The 17,786-nt window shown below is 44.7% G+C and overlaps 1 long non-coding RNA gene across 1 annotated transcript in view; it reads right to left on the minus strand.

Annotated features, from left to right (window-relative positions):
* The window catches only part of LOC137429213 (uncharacterized), a 106,385-nt gene that overhangs the window by 57,968 nt on the left and 30,631 nt on the right, over positions 1-17,786 (minus strand). The window contains exon 2 of the long non-coding RNA XR_010984836.2: positions 11,568-11,629. This is a non-coding gene — a long non-coding RNA (uncharacterized LOC137429213). The remainder of the gene's footprint in view (positions 1-11,567; positions 11,630-17,786) is intronic.

Raw genomic sequence — 17,786 nt, forward strand, 5'->3', positions numbered from 1 at the left:
AATGAGGAGGCTGACGGCATAAGAAGCCTCCGTAAGACGCTTGTTTTGCTGAAATAATGTTCCACTTTGATCCAGGCACTGGCGCTTCACGTTCTCATCCATTCGCTTGAAGAAGTCCACATCCTTATGTTGATGATGTGGATGAATCTTCTCCAAATGGAGCTTCAACTTCGATGGCCGCAAAGATTGATTTCCGAGAACTTTCTGGCACAGGACGCATTGTTCTCCATGAGCATGTAAGGATGTCAATCCAAACTTTATGTATTGCTCATCATATCCTCATTTTGTCATTTCAGAAGGGTTTCTGAAAAAAAAGGATGAATATAAAAAACAAGACTAAAGAAATATGCAGGGAATAGTGGGTGGCTACCACTGGCCACCACCAACACACACAGAATTGAACTTTTGTTTTAGGCCTTGTGCGTGAAAAGATTATATTATTTGGGCAAATATTGGGCAGTCTGTGGCCCACCTGGAAAACGTGCTGTGGCCCACTGATTGGGAACCCATGCACTCGAGGATCCCAGGGGAGAGAGGGGGGTGGATAGGTGGGGAGGGGGTTACCCCCCCTCCCACCCCCCAAACTTTGGATCTCTACTCGTCCATTTTGACCAACCGATTTCTCTGAAACCTGAAACAGCCCTTCTATTCAATGGTTGGCAGGATCACCCGGTCTTCGATATTTAAATTAAGTTTTCAGATCATGGAGGTTCTGTGGGGTGGGAGGGAGGTTTATCCCCTGAAAATTCAGAACCATACTCGTCCCTTACTTATAAACCGATTGCTCTGAAACTCGATACAGCTCTACTCGATGGGCCGCAGGATCACCCTGTCTTAGATATTTCAATTTCATATCGGTGGCCTCCCAGGGGATGAGGGGGAAGTCATAAGTCATTTGACTTATGACTTATAAGGGAAGTCATTTGTCCCCCAAAATCAGCAGTGGTCTGAACTACAACCTCAAGGTACGGATTGTCTATTTTCACTTCTGGTCAATTTTGACGTCATCCGAAGAAATAAATGGAATGGTTATTCCAAGAGGCCTTTTGGCCCATCGTGCCCATGCTATACATCAATACAAATAAACTTGAAGTTACTTCATCTACCCAGCAATACTATTAACAAGGTGTCAGTCTGGTATCGCATAACCTTATAAGTACATTGGATTAGAGAAGGTGGACAAAATGCCTTAAAAATGGCTATTATTTTAAAAGTTTGTTATCACATCATTTTGTTGAACATCTATCTATATATATAAAACATAGTTTGTGTGTGTGTGTGTAATGTTACCGATAGACTCCGAAACGGAGAGGCTCACGTGCTTTATATTTGGCATAGACATGGCCATTGAGCCTGGGACGAACATGGCCGAGACCATATTTGACGAGATCCATATTTTTTATTCATATTTACCTCAGCGCATTTCAGTGAAGTACCCGCTAATCTCAGCCAGTGCGAGCAGCTCGCTGATTCGCTCAGAGCGATCACGTGATGTTCCATCCCGTCACACGTCACACGTTTGCACGTAATTCAGGACGAAAAGCGATTGCGGTTTTTCACCTTTATGCGATCGTGTTTTGTGTCGATTTTGTGCGATATGAATTAAATTTTAATTCATATTTCGTGTTTACGAATTCGAATACGAAGGATTTCCCCTTTCCCCTTTCGATTTCGAATACGAATCGAATACGAGCTTGAGTCGAGAGGGCGAATGTACGGGTCTCCCCTCCCCCACCCGGCAATGCCGGGTACTTCTCTGCTAGGATCACGTGATGTTCCAATTGCCGCCATAATCTCACAATTATGCGTTCGCACGTAATTCAGTTTTTTCACATTTCAGCGAGGAACATTGCCATTCACACCACATAGGTTTTTTTTCACTTTCATCTGATATTTGTGATTTATTTCAAACAAACTGTATTTCCCATCTACACGGCCATGTATTCCTATTAACGTTATGTAAAGTACATAAATTGTGTGGATTACATCATTTGTGGATGTGATAAATTCCAGGAACCATCTATATCCCTCCCCTCCCTTCCCTCCTCCCCCTCCCTCCCCCTCCCCCTCCCCCTCCCTTTCCCCCCTCCCCCTCCACCTCCCCCACCCCCTCGCCCTCCCCCCTCCTCCCCTCCCCTCCCCTCCACTCCCCTCCCCCCTCCCCCTCCCCTTCCCTCCTCCCCCTCCCTCCCGCTACCCCTCCCTTCTCCCTCCACCCTACCCTCTCCCCTTCCCCCCTCCCCTCCTCTCCCCCTCCCCTTCCCCATGCCCCTCCCTTCCCCCTACCCCTTCCTTTCTGCCCTACCCCTTCCCCATCCCCCTCCCCTCCCCTCCCCCTCCCTACCCCCTCCCCTCCCCCTCCCTTCCCCCTCCCCTCCCTTTCCCCCATGCTCCTCCCTTTCCCCCTACCCCTTCCTTTCTGTCCTACCCCTTCCCCACCCCTCGTCCTCCCCCCTCCCCCTCCCCCACCCCTCCCCCCTCCCCCACCCCTCCCCCACCCCCCTCGCCCTCCCCCTCCCCCTCCACCCCCTCCCCCACCCCCTCGCCCTCCCCCTCCCGCTCCACCCCTCCCGCCTCCCCCTCCACCTCCCCCCTCCCCCACCCTCCCCCCACCCTCCCACTCCTCTCCCCCTCCCCCTCCTCCCTCCCCCCACTCCTCTCCCCCTCCCCCCTCGCCCTCCCCCCACCTTCCCCCTCCACTCCTCCCTCCCCCCACCCTCCCACTCCTCCCCCCCTCCCATCCCTCCCCATCCCCCCTCTCCTCCCTCCCTCCCCCTCCCCCTCTCCTCCCCTCCCCCCCGTTCCCCTCCCCTCCCCCTCCCCCCATCCTCCCCTCCTCCCCTCCCCCTGCCCTCCCCCTCCCCCCTCCCCTTCCCTCCTCCCCATCCCTCCCACTCCCCCTCCCTTTCCCCCCCTCCCCCTCCCCCTACCCTTCCCCTCCCTTCTGCCTCCACCCTACCCTCTCCCCTTCCTCCTCCCCTCCCCCTCCCCTCATGCGCCTCCCTTTCCCCCTACCCCTTCCTTTCTGCCCTCCCCTCCCCCCTCCCTCTCCCCCCTCGCCCTCGCCCCTCCTCCTCCTCCCTCCCCCTCCCCCCTCCCTCCCTCCCACTCCTCTCCCCCCTCCCATCCCTCCCCTCCTCCTCTCCTCCCCTCCCCTCCCCCCTCCCCCTCCCCCTCCCCCTCACCATCCCCCCCTCCTCCCCTCCCCTCCCCCTCCCCCTCCCCCTCACCATCCCCCTCCCCTCCCCCCTCCCCTCCCCCTCCCCCTCTCCTCCCCTCCCCCCTCCCTCTCCCCTCCCCCCCTCTCCTCCCCTCCCCCCTGTTCCCCTCCCCTTCCCCCTTCCCTCCCCTCCCCCGCCCGGCAATGCCGGGTACTTCTGCTAGTATTGTATACAGTAGTCATGTGATTTAAAGAACTGATCGATGAAGAATAAAAGTATAGCAAGCAAAACTTAAGAATCTTACTATAATTCACCAAATGTCCGTCTGTCGTTGAAAGGTACCGCAAAAACGGCTCAACCGATCGCAACGATATTTTGGGTGGGTATTCCTGGGACCCCTGGGAATAAAATAGGCTATGTTGTTTTACCAATTTTCCAAGTTTTCCAATTTTCCAGTTTTTCCAAACATGATGGAATAATATTTACCGATATGAACAGTGATGTGGCTTTTATTGAAATTCTACAAATACTGTTTAGATTTTGATGACAATTATGAAGCTGCCGCGAATGCGGAAGTGGACAGATGACGGCAATGCATGGGTTTGATAATATCCAAATACAACCCTCATTCAATCGTAATGTTAAATCGTTAAACGTCAATCATATTAATCGTTTTGTTAAAGTATCAATTGATGATTGTAATTGAGTGAATACAATTACGATTTTGAATTCGTAATTGTATTCACCCAACCGTACGGAACTTCACATCAGGATTTAAATATTTGTTTATATCACGAATGTTGTTAAAAGTTTATTTTTTTTATTAATGTTATTTCATTTGTGATTGGAGTTATGCTGTTTGGAATGAAAAAAAGAGATATCAAGTTCAAGTGAATAACGAAATGCCGTGACGGTTTCTACTTTCTAAACGTGCATTCGTGGATCGCCATATGCAGATTCGCCATTGACTGGGTATGGAACAAACGTACTCATTTGTTTGCCAACGGGTACGTTTTTCATGGAAGTCCTTCACAAACTTGCTGTCAATGTCTGACGTGCGACTGAAGGTGCTACAGGAATGTGGAATTTATTGGTTTATACTTTAGCATTAGCTGTTTCTGCATTGTCTGTTTGCTTCTGGCCTCCCACCCGTGCGTAACACGGTACCTCACTAGTATTATAAATATGCTGAATCAGAACTTGAGAGAGCAGTTTGAATTGATGGAGAAAGTGTCTACATTTCCTTGTCTGCTGCACATGTACACCGCCCGTCCCATGAACCCTTGGCCAGCCTTATCTTGCAGAGAAAGTCAGATCTGGACTCGGAGCCAATTACGGAGCACGCTTCGAGCTTATGGCACTGAAAGAGGGTGTCTGGTGCACGGGAGCCTCCTAATAATGTAAATAATGAGGATAACGTGATACAATTACTATCTGGACTCGTGGCACCCTTCTAAACAGTGGGCAAAAGCTATTCGAATTTGTCATACATTAGCACAGTGGCATTCGAGAACGTTATAGTTAGTAAATAAAATATTGTTTTTGAATCATGAACTTACAGAATCATGAACTTGAATCATGAACTTAGAGTTGATTTTTGGGCAAATATGAACATTCATTATATGTGAAGTTCTTGTTGAAATTTCTCTCCTCTGGTCCAGCATGTCACTTCATTGTTTATGATTACGTCGTTATTTACTGAACTCATCCTATCACGTTTACAAGCAATGATAATGCTTTATATATAATTTCTTATCATCTATATTTAGGGACAAAATAAACTACAAACTATTTCCGGCAAGGTACGTGCGTATTTGCAACTTCACACTATATATGAAAACTTTTTAGTTGCTTTTTAAACTTGAACAACACTCAGTAGAGAGCATACCTCCGCCAGGCTGAACAGTTTGTTTTGTATCCCAATGATAGGCTGGAATTGGATTCGGACCTGAACCAAAATCTAATCACCTTGTTCTTGTCACCGAACCAACTCATCCACCAAGTTTATTCATAACTCGTCCATAACTTTTTTTAAATTCCCACACCCACAATAAAATTCCCACAATAATAAATTTTTTTATGTAAATATCGCTTTTATCCCGATCTCTCAATGGTGAAGAATCACTTAAAAATTAAATAATTCTCGTATCCGAATCCATATTCAGATCTTCACCAAATTTGAATCGTTTCGTCCTTGTCAAACACACAACTGGTCCACAAAGTTTCGTCCAAAGTCGTCCATAACTTTTTGAGATATCGTGCTATATGTCGGTTTTAGCCCTGTCACTCAATGGTGAAGAATCACTTAAATAAATTGTCGTATCCGAATTCGGATCTTCACCAATATCTAATCATTTCGTCCTTTTCACATACATTACCTTGTCACCCACGTGGCAGGCCACACTTGTTGCTAACAGGTTGCGCAGCAATTCCTGGGGTGAGACTCAATCTGTGCCTTGCTTCCTAGTCAAGTTAGGGGGTTCAACCTGTGTATATTAACGGCATAGGTTGGTCACAAATAAACAATTTGCAGTATGCGTCCTGATGAGCGTCAATAAGACCTCGTCGGGACGGCATGGTGTTGAAGTCATGGGGACTCACTCCTATGGAGGAGGGGTCCAATTGTATGACCATGCATTCTGGCCCTTCGGGGTCAGGATGCATGTGTTTTGATTGACCATGTGCTTCAGCCTTTGGGTTGAGGTGCATGTGTATGCTAATGGGACAGCCTTGATAGATGGTGTGCCTTGCCCAAGGCGTCAAGGTGCATGTCCAAGGCTGTTTAAATGTTTGATTTTTTACCTTTTTTATTCTAAAAAGGCGCCCTCATAAGAGGAAAATAGCCCTCTTTGGCATGAACATTTCTGCATGCATGGTGTTGAACATGCATGGTGTTGAAGTCAGGGGGCCTCACTCCTATGGAGGAGGGGTCCAATTGTATATATATATATATATATTTTTGGTATACTGAATCGAGGCTCGTGAAAGAGCTAACATTTATTTCACAAACAAATCAACCAGACAAACAAAATATATAAAAAGAGGGAGCGGAAGCTAAGATGGGGAGAGAAGGGGAAGTACACAAACATAACATTTGAGAGCAGGGAGATGTGTGGGAGGGAGAGGGCTTGGGGGAGGAGGCGTGGGAAGGGGGGGGGGGGGGGGGTGGGCGAAGTATAAAACACAAGGACACCAAGGACTTCCCGGACAGAAGTTGGTATTTCAAAAAAGTGGATTTTGGGTGAAATTAGCGGGGGTAGAAAAGATCAAGGTTTTGGATGGGGGGAGATAAGAGATGGTGGTGAACAGCTGTTTTAAAGACCTGGAGGGTGGAGTGGGATTGAAGAGAGTGAGGGAGTTTGTTCCAGAGGCGGGAGAAAAGAGGACTGAAGGAGTGAAGGTGAGCAGAGAGTCTTGATTTTGGCAGTTAAGCCACAAGAGGTTTGCAGGCAGATCTTGTGCGACCTGTAGGATGTTTGGGGGACAGAGCCCAGGGAGAGCTGGGGGGGGGGGGGGGGGCAAGGCCAGAAGACGGAAAGACCACCAACCTGCCTGCGGTGAGTGAGTGAAAGGCCCTTGGAGTTAGCTTCATCGCGGGAGATTCCAATGATTCTGAACGCTTTGGTTTCAACAGCGTGAAGACGAGCTAGGTGTGAGGCAGGAGCACCAGCCCAGAGGGGAGAGCAGTATTCTATTGAGCTGCGGTTGAAAGCCTTGTATGTGGTGAGGAGCTCAGATGTGCCAAGGAAGGACTTCGCACGACGGAGGATGCCCAGTTGGCGACTGGCTTTGGAGGCCAGATTTGAAATGTGGTTTTCCCAGGAAAGATCATGGCAGATAGTGAGACCCAAAAGCTTGAGTGACAGAACTTCTTGGAGAGGATTACTCAGAAAGTGGATGGGAGGTTTGTCCAGTCGGTCTTTTCGGAGAGACATCGTAAGAGTGTGAGATTTGTCAGGATTGAAAGACATGTTCCACTTGTTTGCCCAGTCTGTGATTTGGTCCAGGTCTGCAGAGAGTGAGGAGGCTGCAGACTGCCGATCTGAGGTATGAGGAATGGAGCGACAGAGAGTAGAGTCATCAGCAAAGAGATAGAGAGGATTTTCAAGAGCGTCAGAGAGATCATTGATGAAGACCAGAAAAAGCACAGGGCCCAGAACACTGCCTTGGGGAACTCCAGCCTGAACAGGAAGAGGAGATGAGAGAAACCCATTCAGGGCCACATGTTGACTACGACTAGAGAGGAAGTCCACCAGCCATGCGTGGAGATTTCCATGGATACCAAAGGAGGAGAGTTTGGTGAGCAGAGCGGGGTGCCAGACCGTATCGAAGGCACGTGATATGTCAAGGAAGACAGCTCTAATTTCCTGTTTGGCATTGAGGACCTCCATCCATTGTTGAGAAAGCAGAAGCAGCATGTCCAGAGTAGAGTGACCAGGTCTGAAACCAAATTGATGATCAGAGATCAAGCCATTGGAGAAGAGGAAAGATTTCATATCTGAAGCAATGATGGATTCCATGACTTTGCTGATAATTGGGAGAAGGCTGATTGGTCTGTAGTTGCTAGGATCTGTTTTTGCACCTTTTTGTGCAAAGCCGTGATGTTGGCTGATTTCCAAGCAGATGACAGATGACCTTGAGCAAAAGATAGGGTGAAGGGAACAGAGAGAGGGAGTGAAAGAGCGGAAGGACAGGATTTTAGGACCCGTGGGCTGATGCCGTCAGGTCCAGGTGCAGAATCAGAGTCGAGGGTTGACAGAAACTTTTCCACCTTGTCAGGAGGAAAGGACACAGAGTCCAGGAGCAGCTGGGTACGACTGGGTATGGTGGGTACAGAGAGGGATGGGTTTGGGACACAAGATTTAGAGGCAAACGCAGAGTTGAGGCATTCAGCTTTTTCACGTGCGGAGTCAGCCATGTAGCCTTTTGAGGTGAGGGAGGTGATGGAGGGGGAACAAACACCAGAAACAGATTTGACCAGACACCACCAGGATTTGGAAGAGGGAGACAGATAAGAGAGTTCGGTCTTGAGAATGGAGAGATATTGTTTCCTGGCTCTCTTGAGGGTGGACACACACTTGTTTCGGGCTTTGTGAAAGGAAATGAGATTTCCTTCCGTTGGATTTGCTTTCCATGAGACGAAAGCAAGTTGATTCTGGGCAACAGCCTCACCACAAGATTCCGTGTACCATGGACAGGAGGAAGGGTATGACAACTGAAGACGAGATGGGATAAATCTGTGCATGAGAGAGAGAGAGCAATTTACTTTGGAAGAATTCCCAGGATGAGTTGATATCAGAGGCGGTAGAGATGGGAGACCAGTCCAGATGATTGATGGCTGCTTGAAGACCGTGCCAGTTGGCCTGAGTGAAATGCCAGACTCATCGACGCTGAGGAGGCTCTCTGAGAATGGTCAGAGAGATGTCCACTTTAACAAGCACATGATCAGATGAGCCGATTGGAGCAGAAGAAGGGCAGCAGACATTTTCAGGGAAGTTAGTCATAACCAAGTCCAGAAGAGAAGATGCTCCGTTGACTGAGATCCGGGTCGGGAAATTGACAGATTCTGTCAGTCCCAGTGAGTCGCAGAAGTCCTTTGCTGAAGAGCCATGGCTGGTGAGAGAGGTACCCACACCCAGCCAACTGACATGGTGACAATTGAAATCACCACATATGAGGAAGAGGGAGTTGGGATGGGTAGATTGAAGTTGGTCCATATTATCAGACAGCGAGATGTACATGGAGTCATCACTGTTTGGTGGACGGTACAACACACATACAAAAGGTGGGAGCGAAGGGGCAGCCGTAGCCAAAGGTATTCCTGGGGGTGAGGTGGAGAGAGGGCAGTGCAGGGCGAGTGAGGAGGAGAGTTTTTTTTAATAAAGATAGCAACCCCACCTCCAGGACGAGGCTCAGGTCTATCATACCGGAGGAGGGAGTAATCTGGGAGAGACACCAAGGAATCAGAGACATCATGAAGGAGGAAAGTTTCTGTTAAGCAGATCACGTCTGGTTTGTCAGAAGTAACCTGTATGGAGAGATCAGTCAAGTTTGAGCGAAGGCCCCGGATGTTTGAGGTCCATACCGTTAATGAATAGGAAGGGGGAGCATCGGATACAGAACAGGGGGGGGGGGGGGGGAGGGGTAGGGTAAGATGTGGAAGTGGATGAAGAGGTAGGGAGAGCTGTTGAAGGTGTGTCAGAGATTTCAGAATAGCTTGGAGAAAGGGAAGAATGGGATGGACAAAAGGTTTGATGGTGATTGGGTGAGGCACAGTGAGGTGTTATTTGAGGAGGGGGAAGAGCGAGGCAGAAGGTTGGGGGAGATGAAGGTGAAAGTTGGAAGGGGGAAGAAGCAGGGAGGACGCTTTGAGGAGGAGGGGTGAGAGGGGAGTCTAGGAGGGGAGGAGCGAGGGAGAGTCTCGGAGGGGAGGGGTGTGGGGGGAGTTTAGGAGGGAAGGGGCAAGGGGGGAGATTTGAAAGGGATGGGTGATGGGGAAGATTTGGAGGGGAGGGGCAAGGGGGAAGTTTTGAAAGAGATAGGTGATGGGGAAGATTTGGAGGGGAGGGGCAAGGGGGTCGATTTGGAGGGGAGGGGTGATGGGGAAGTTTTGGAGGGAAGGGGTGATGGGGAAGTTTTGGAGGGGAGGGGCAAGGGGGAAGATTTGAAAGAGATGGGTGATGGGGAAGATTTTGAGGGGAGGAGCAAGTGGGTAGATTTGGAGGGGAGGGGTGATGCGGAAGTTTTGGAGGGGAGGGGTGATGGGGAAGTTTTGGAGGGAAGGGGTGATGGGGAAGATTTGGAGGGGAGGGGTGAGATTGGATTTTGAAAAGTGTACGATTAATGGGAAACAAACATTTATTGCAAAATGAGTTTCTTGAGACCTTCGAGTCAAAAATACGTTTGAGGACGCTGAAGGAGGGGTGGAGTGCAGGAGAGTTTCGGGAATGTAGAAAAGAGGAACTGTAAGAGATGGAATGTTTTTTTGGAATGAATAGATTTGGTGAGCAAGTCAAAAGCATCCTTTTATCGAAGAAGAATAAAAAGGTGTTATAATATACGACAGAATACAGTTCTTCAGGGGAAAGTTTAAATATTTTTAACAACGTGATCACGTGATCATGAACAACGTGGTCGAAGAACGAATGAACAAATAAGAACAACGAATAAACGAATAAGAGCAGAGAAGGAAAGTTTTTTTTTTTTCTGATTTGAGATTTTAAACAAGGAAGTATGGGGTGAAAGACTGGGACAAAAAACAGGGAACGAAAGTAATTGCAGCGCAATCGATGAACCGCTGAGAGAAAAACAAAGCCTCAGGGTTGGACACGGAAGCCTACTAGGCCTCAGAATATGCGACACGAATTAACTGACGATTTTGTATGCAGGTATGAAAAAATAACACCGAGAATCTTACTAAAGACACACTATAAGTATACACCGAAAGATAGATACAGTTACGACAAAAACACAATTGTGAAAAAATTACTTAACTTCAAAAGCGTGAGTGCATGGACAGCTTCGAAAGAACTTGACCTCCAATCTTGCGCACGCGCAATCAAATTCAATATGACCATGCATTGTGGCCCTTCGGGGTCAGGATACATGTGTTTTGATTGACCATGTGCTTCAGCCTTTGGGTTTAGGTGCATGTGTATGCTAATGGGACAGCCTTGATAGACGGTGTGCCTTGGCCATGGGGTCAAGGTGCACGTCCAAGGCTGTTTAAATGTTTGATTTTTTATCTTTTTTATTATAAAAAAGGCGCCTCATAAGAGGAAAATGCCCTCGTTGGGACGGCATGGTGTTGAGTTTGTGGGGACTCCCTCCTAGGGAAGAGGAGTCCAATTGGTGTGACCATGCATTCTGGCCCTTTGGGGTCAGGATGCATGTGTTTGGATTGACCATGTGCTTCAGCCTTTTGGTTGAGGTGCATGTGTATGCCAATGAGACAGTCTTGATAGACGGTGTACCTTGGCCGTGGGGTCAAGGTGCACGTCCAAGGCTGTTTAAATGTTTGATTTTTTAAACCTTTTTTATTATAAAAAAAGGCAGGCCTCATAAGGTCCATAATAAGGGCGAAATCTAGATTGCCATCTCTGCCTTTGTCTATTTGTGACCATTTATTTATTTATTCCTTATTTATTATTTTTATTTTCTTATTCCTTATTAATAATTTACTTATTTATTCCTTATTCCTAAATAAGTGACCTAAATAAGTGAGCATTCATACAAGGTAATGGATAACATAAAATTGACCCAAATACAACAATACAGAAGTTAGACAACAAAGCATTCTACAACTACCTTGGGGTAGAAGAGGGCCACCAAATATGTCATAAACAAATATGCAAAACAATTACCAAAGAAGACCTGCGTAGAACGAGGCTGATCCTGAAAACATACCTTTCTCCAAGGAGCAAAATCAAAGCCAGAAACCAACTCGCAATACCAGAATTCCAGTGCAGCTGCAGAATAATAAACAGACCACAATCAGAAATCAACAAACTAGATATCAAAACAAGGAAACTCTTCACTATCCACAAAATGTTTTACAATAAATCAATGCATCCCGAGAATGTACCTGCCGAGACGAGAAGGAGTTAGTGGCATGATGGAGCTCAACCAAGTGCACAGAATGACAACTGCAGGTAAGCAAACATGAAGACAACAAACCAGAGAAGGTATCCCTAACCCACCCAACAAAAATTTTCCAAAGGCAGGTGCGAATGGAAGATGTCACAAGAAACCGAAACAATGAGTACAGCCCCAACAATTGCAAAAACAGAAGAAAGAGATATGTATAAACGAAATATCAACAGATATACACTGACACCTGGGAAAACGATAAAAGAGCTGGAAGGTATGTATAAAAAAGGAGTGGACAGATTAGGAGTAAACAAAAATGGCTCTTTGGAACTGTCAAGAAGAGGTCAGCTCAACTGGGGTGGATATAATGAATCATTATAAATGTCCAAGACCAAGGACGCCACAAAAATTGCTTTAAGAAAATGGCGCGACTGAGTCTGCAAGGACAAGTGTAGGTTCTGCAAGGTAGAAACAGAAAGTACGAACTACCTCCGGTTGGGATGTAAAAAACTCATGTTAGAGCAGCTGTACACCCAAAGGTACAACAAAGTATGTCGAGTAATCCACTGGCACATCTGAAAAAGTCTCAATATCCCAATTCCAGAAAACTCGTGGAAACATTAACCAAATTCAATCAGTGAAAACAAGGAAGTAATGTTCACATAAGAGGAAATGATCCCATCGAGCGTGAACATAGAAAACAAAGCATTGCAACCAGATATAGTACTGAGGTACAAAAAAGAAAAGAAGGCATTGCTAATTGAGGTGCGAGTCCCCAAGGATGTTGGCCTAAACAACTCAGAAATCAAGAAAATGACCAAACACCGAAAGCTCAAAAATGAAGTGAAAAGATCCTGGAAACGGAAGAGTGCTGAAATTGTACCTGTGAATATTGGAGCAATTGGAATGATAAAAAAGAACCTTACAGAGATCTTAAAAAACATCCCTGGAAATATTACTACAAACAAACTGCAGTTGGAAGCTGTCTGAGGCTTGGTGGCGATCCTCAAAAAAGTCCTTGGAACAAAAATCTGAAAATAAGAAAACTTAACAAACTAGTCCATGAATCATGATACCTTAGTGAAATGGAGGTGGATACTTCAAGACTTGGGAGGACTCCGTTCCACCTTTTGAAACCAGCATTTGGAGATACCAACCACACACACACCACACACACACACACACACACACACACACACACACACACACACACACACACACACACACACACACACACACACACACTGTCCTCGCAGTGGGGTTATAACTAATCTTGCTGGTGAAGGTTAGTGTTGATCTTCATTGGTGGACAGGTAGAACGTTTGATGAAATCAACTTGTCATTGATTGAGGTATGCTGACCGCTTTGGGAAGCAAGGAGATGCTGAAGTTTCAAGTGGTGAGGAAAGGGTTAACACCCAAAACTTCAGCTTCCACTGGCTTCCCAGAGAGGTTAGTATACCGCAAACAACGTTCTGGTGATTTAATCCAATGATTTGAGCTTTTGCAGTGCATGCCTTGTTGACTGCGCAGGGTTTGGGTTAGGGTTCGTTCAAAATAGGTTCCACCAAGTTTCCTGATCTTCATCAATATGAAGGGCGAACACGAGTCAAACCAAGAACTCACATATTGACCGGACTAAGACTTTACTGTTCAAAGCTATACCCTGTAGACATACTAATTGGTCTTGAAACAAGGTCTGCAGTGCTCATGGTCACCCAAAGAACAATGTCATTATGTCAACCAAACCCTCAATTTGCTCGTGTAACAGAGCCATGGTGCAAACGTTCAATGCAATCATGCTGTATAATATATAACACGATGTTGAAAGTAAAAGCTGAATGTAATCTACTTCAAACACTCAAGCCAAAAACGTTTCTACTTTGGAGAAAGCCGGATGCCACCGATCAGCATCAGGACATTTCTGTCAGAGGTTGCTTCCGACTGATAGTCCATCAGCACACCGGTTGAGGAGCAGCCATGGTTTGTGTCACAATAATTCTTCAAGTGTTTGCTTCCATGTTCCAGCAATTTCTTATTGCATATGCACAAGGCTGTGGCGAAGCATGATTGCTGCCGTGTTGCTGATGCAGTGCCCCCTCTAGGTTCGGGCAGGATTTGTAATTTGTTCATGGTGCCTGCGATAGTTCGTGAACACAAAAGTTGTGTCATACATGGAGGCATGTACAATGAGACATATTATTCATTCTAAGCCGATTGTACAATATTATTGAGAATCACAATTGAAGTCTTATTAACCCTTCCCAAGAGGTCAAGGGTCAGCGTCACATCTCGATTTTTATCCTATTGACCTGAAATTTAAAGAATTTGCATATCGGGTCACTGAATTGGTTCACTAATCAAAAGGTAGGAGCCAATTGTTTGATTTTTTTAGATCAAAAGGTGGAAGGTCAAGGTTGTATAAAATCGTCAATTTTCACCCAATTGACCTGAAATTTAAAGAATTTGCATATTTGGTCACGAAATTGGTTCAGCATCAAAAACTACAAGCCGATTGTTTTTTTTTTTATAAATCAAAAGGTCAAAGGTCAAGGCTGCATAAAATCATCAATTTTAATTTTGTATTTTTTAAAAACTGTTTTCTTTATTTTGAGCATACGAAATAACAAGACGTCTGAATACAAACAGACACAGTCGGGCTTTGAATTTTCAGATGCTTTCTAGTTTATATTTGTAATATTCACCTTTGAATCAGTATATATTAAATCCACAAATTTTGAGCTGTATCCTTCTACCTCTTCTTTCTCAAGATGTAACCAATTCCATATATTTTGACAACAGCTGAAGGGAGTGGAAAGTTGAAGCAATAAATAGGCTTCGAGGCCTGTTTTACATCTCATCGGGATTGTGCAATTACTTGGTGTATCTTAACTTCATGATGTACTGGCTATGGAAGCTGATGACTAATCTCCGGGAAAAATTACATCTGGAAGTTGTAGTTATCGGATTTGCTTAGGAAGTGAAAAGTCGCCACGAATTGCTTTGTTTATGCAGAAAATTGGAGTCACACATTGCTTGGTGACATGATTCCATTAAAAAAAAAAATCGCAGCCAAGCTGTCCTTTCAGAGGTTAACTTTTCATTTAATAAAAGCTAATAAACTTGAGAGTTAAGAATAGCATCATTACTCATGGATAGGAGGGGTGCTTGGAGGGTCATGCTGTGATTAAATTGCAAATTTCAAAAAAGGGTTTGTAATTCGGCATAAATGTAATGATTTTCCTGATATACAGATAGCATGTTTCCTTCCTTCTTTATTTCAATGTAACTTGAGGATAATAGTGATGTAAAGAAATGATAAAACTAGAACTGCACTTGGTAAAGCACATACCTCTGCCAGGCTGAACAGTTTACATTTTGTATCCCACTGATAGGACGGATCTGGATTCGGATCTGAACCAAAATCGAATCGGCTTGTTCTTGTTATCTAACCAAATCAACCACATAGTTTTATCACAAAACTACCACAACCGTTTGAGATATCCTGATATATATATATATATATATATATATATATATATATATATATATATATATATATATATATATATATATATATATACAGTATATATATATAAATATAATTTCAGTTCTCCAGCTTAATGAGCGCACGTAATGACGTCACCGTCATGTACGTATGCTCTGCCTGTCAAGTTCTCGGAAGAACCATCCGACAGAGCATAATTTTGATCTTAGTTCAGATACTGTCATAAGTGAATGAAAAAACTCACAGTTACCGACCTGGTTTCGCCCTGCTGAGGCTTCATCAGGGCAACGCAGTGAGTTCTGCATACACCAATGACTCTGAAAACTTTTCAAAAATACCAACTAGCCCTATATATGCATATCTATATCTATATATATATATATATATATATATATATATATATATATATATATATATATATATATATATGTACATACATACACATATCATTTTGGCACTATCTCTCAATGGTGAAGAATCACATAAACAATTTTACATTTCTAGTATCCGGATCTGCATCCTCACCATCCTCACCAAAAACGTTTTGCGATATCCTGCTTACAGATAGACAAACGGGTGAAAACATCAGTGGCGGAGGTAATAGTCATTGTCAGTCTGAGTTCTGCATGACGACTTCCAATGCCAATGAAAGTGGAGATACACAGACAGAGACAGGGGACACCTATCACAATGAGTGACTCACAACAATGGGAAGGAACACATCAATATGATGAAAGGGAACATTTGTGACAAACTCAGCACAGAGTACGTCGCGCAAATGTAAACCTGACACCCGATGGTGCACTCTTGAGTGTTTTCCACATGGCCATCTTTCCTTCCTGTGCCCGGCGTGGCACAGGCTGGCTCCAGAAGCCAGGCACAAAAGAAGGAAAGAGTCACCACGGTTGTGGTTCCTCCCCTGTAATAAACACCGTAAATCAAGTTCAACCACGGGCGTGAAGCTGACCCTCTCAAGAAGGAACAGCTGTATTGAGGAGTGGAGTCCATGAATATGTCATCATAGTCTCTGGAAATTTGAGGCTAAAAACCATATCCAAGTATAGGTTGTTGACTCATTTCTTTTAATTCAAGATAATAATAATTATAAGGCCATGGCGTGACACGCAATGTGCTCCGGTAGCGTGACCGCCAGCGGTTTCACCAAGTGCCGGGTGGTACACTGCCGCGCCTTGTTGTCTCTGATCTATTGACGTTCAAATTGTTTGTTAATGCAGTTTACATGAAGATCAAAGCCTCGGTTGAGAAGGAGGAAACCATCTGTGCTCGTAAAGAATAAGAAACAACTTTCCAGTAATCATACAAACTTGAAGCTGAAGATGTTCAAACAGGAGTTTCAAAGTCCAATGTGACCACCTTCACCCTATTCTCCATGCAGGTACTGTATGCTCAGTAGGGTACAAGAAGATGTAGCAGGTAACCTATAGGTTGTGTGGGCTGTCACAGACACTGACATAACAAAAACTGCTGAAGTGCTGGGACATTGGAGACATTTCTGTAATGATCTAAACACCAAATTACGTCATCCTTTTGCTGATTCGTCTCTAGTAATGAAACACATTTAAGAACACTTCCGGAGTTACATCTTTCCTTTAGACTAAGAATAAAACAAGTCAACTCACAAGGTTTCATCACCTACTATAAATTAACCAAAAAATTTATTCCTTTGTAGTATAACTATTGTAATATCCATAAAACCTCAGTTTTCCCATTCAATCAGAGGCAGTTAAGTAAGAAATATAAAAAAAAACAAAAAAAAAACGTTAAACTAAATTAGAAACAAGTTGCAAAACTTCACATCACAACGATTACTTTGAAGTTCAAAACAGTCACTTTGACATTTTGGATCCAAGAAGAACATGATTGTTACGTCCAATGTTATCAAACGTTGACCAATGTTTTAGATACTGAAGTCAAGCAAGGAAGCATTTACATATTACGGACACGAGTGACAGAATGTTATTTTGTTCCTTCTCAGAATAAATCCTTTTATTTTGCTCTTGCGCCCCCTGACCTCCTTTATCACTATACATGATCTAGTGATCTAGACTTCCTGTTCTCAAACCACCTCTAAACCTCCTTTTCCTTTTGTCCCCAATCTTTGTGCACTCCTCATTTTATTTAACTCCATATGCCCCATAATATTTCGTGGTGGGGGGGGGGGGGGGGGGGATATGTGGGAAGGAGGTGTTGGGAATGCTCCCTTATCTTTAGGGAAGGATTTAACGAAAAACTTAAGGACTGTTCATATATGTAACCATCATCAACTTAGGGATGTCCTTTAGGGAAAAGTTAAGGAAATACTTAAGTGAATCCTCACATCTTTCCTTATGATAGTTTATGCAACTGGCCTATTGTCCTTGACACTTTCTTCATTATTCCATCAAACTGTAAAATTAAAAGTTTTCAGATTGCTTTTTCAGCCATATCTCAGTAGCTTGAGTCAGTTCCTTGTCGTCAATGAGTGAGTGATCCTGCAGGTACGACTTCAAATGTCAAAACAGAGAAAAG

Source organism: Myxine glutinosa, chromosome 6 (assembly GCF_964187855.1).
Source record: "Myxine glutinosa chromosome 6, kmMyxGlut1.1, whole genome shotgun sequence".
NCBI lineage: Eukaryota > Metazoa > Chordata > Myxini > Myxiniformes > Myxinidae > Myxine > Myxine glutinosa.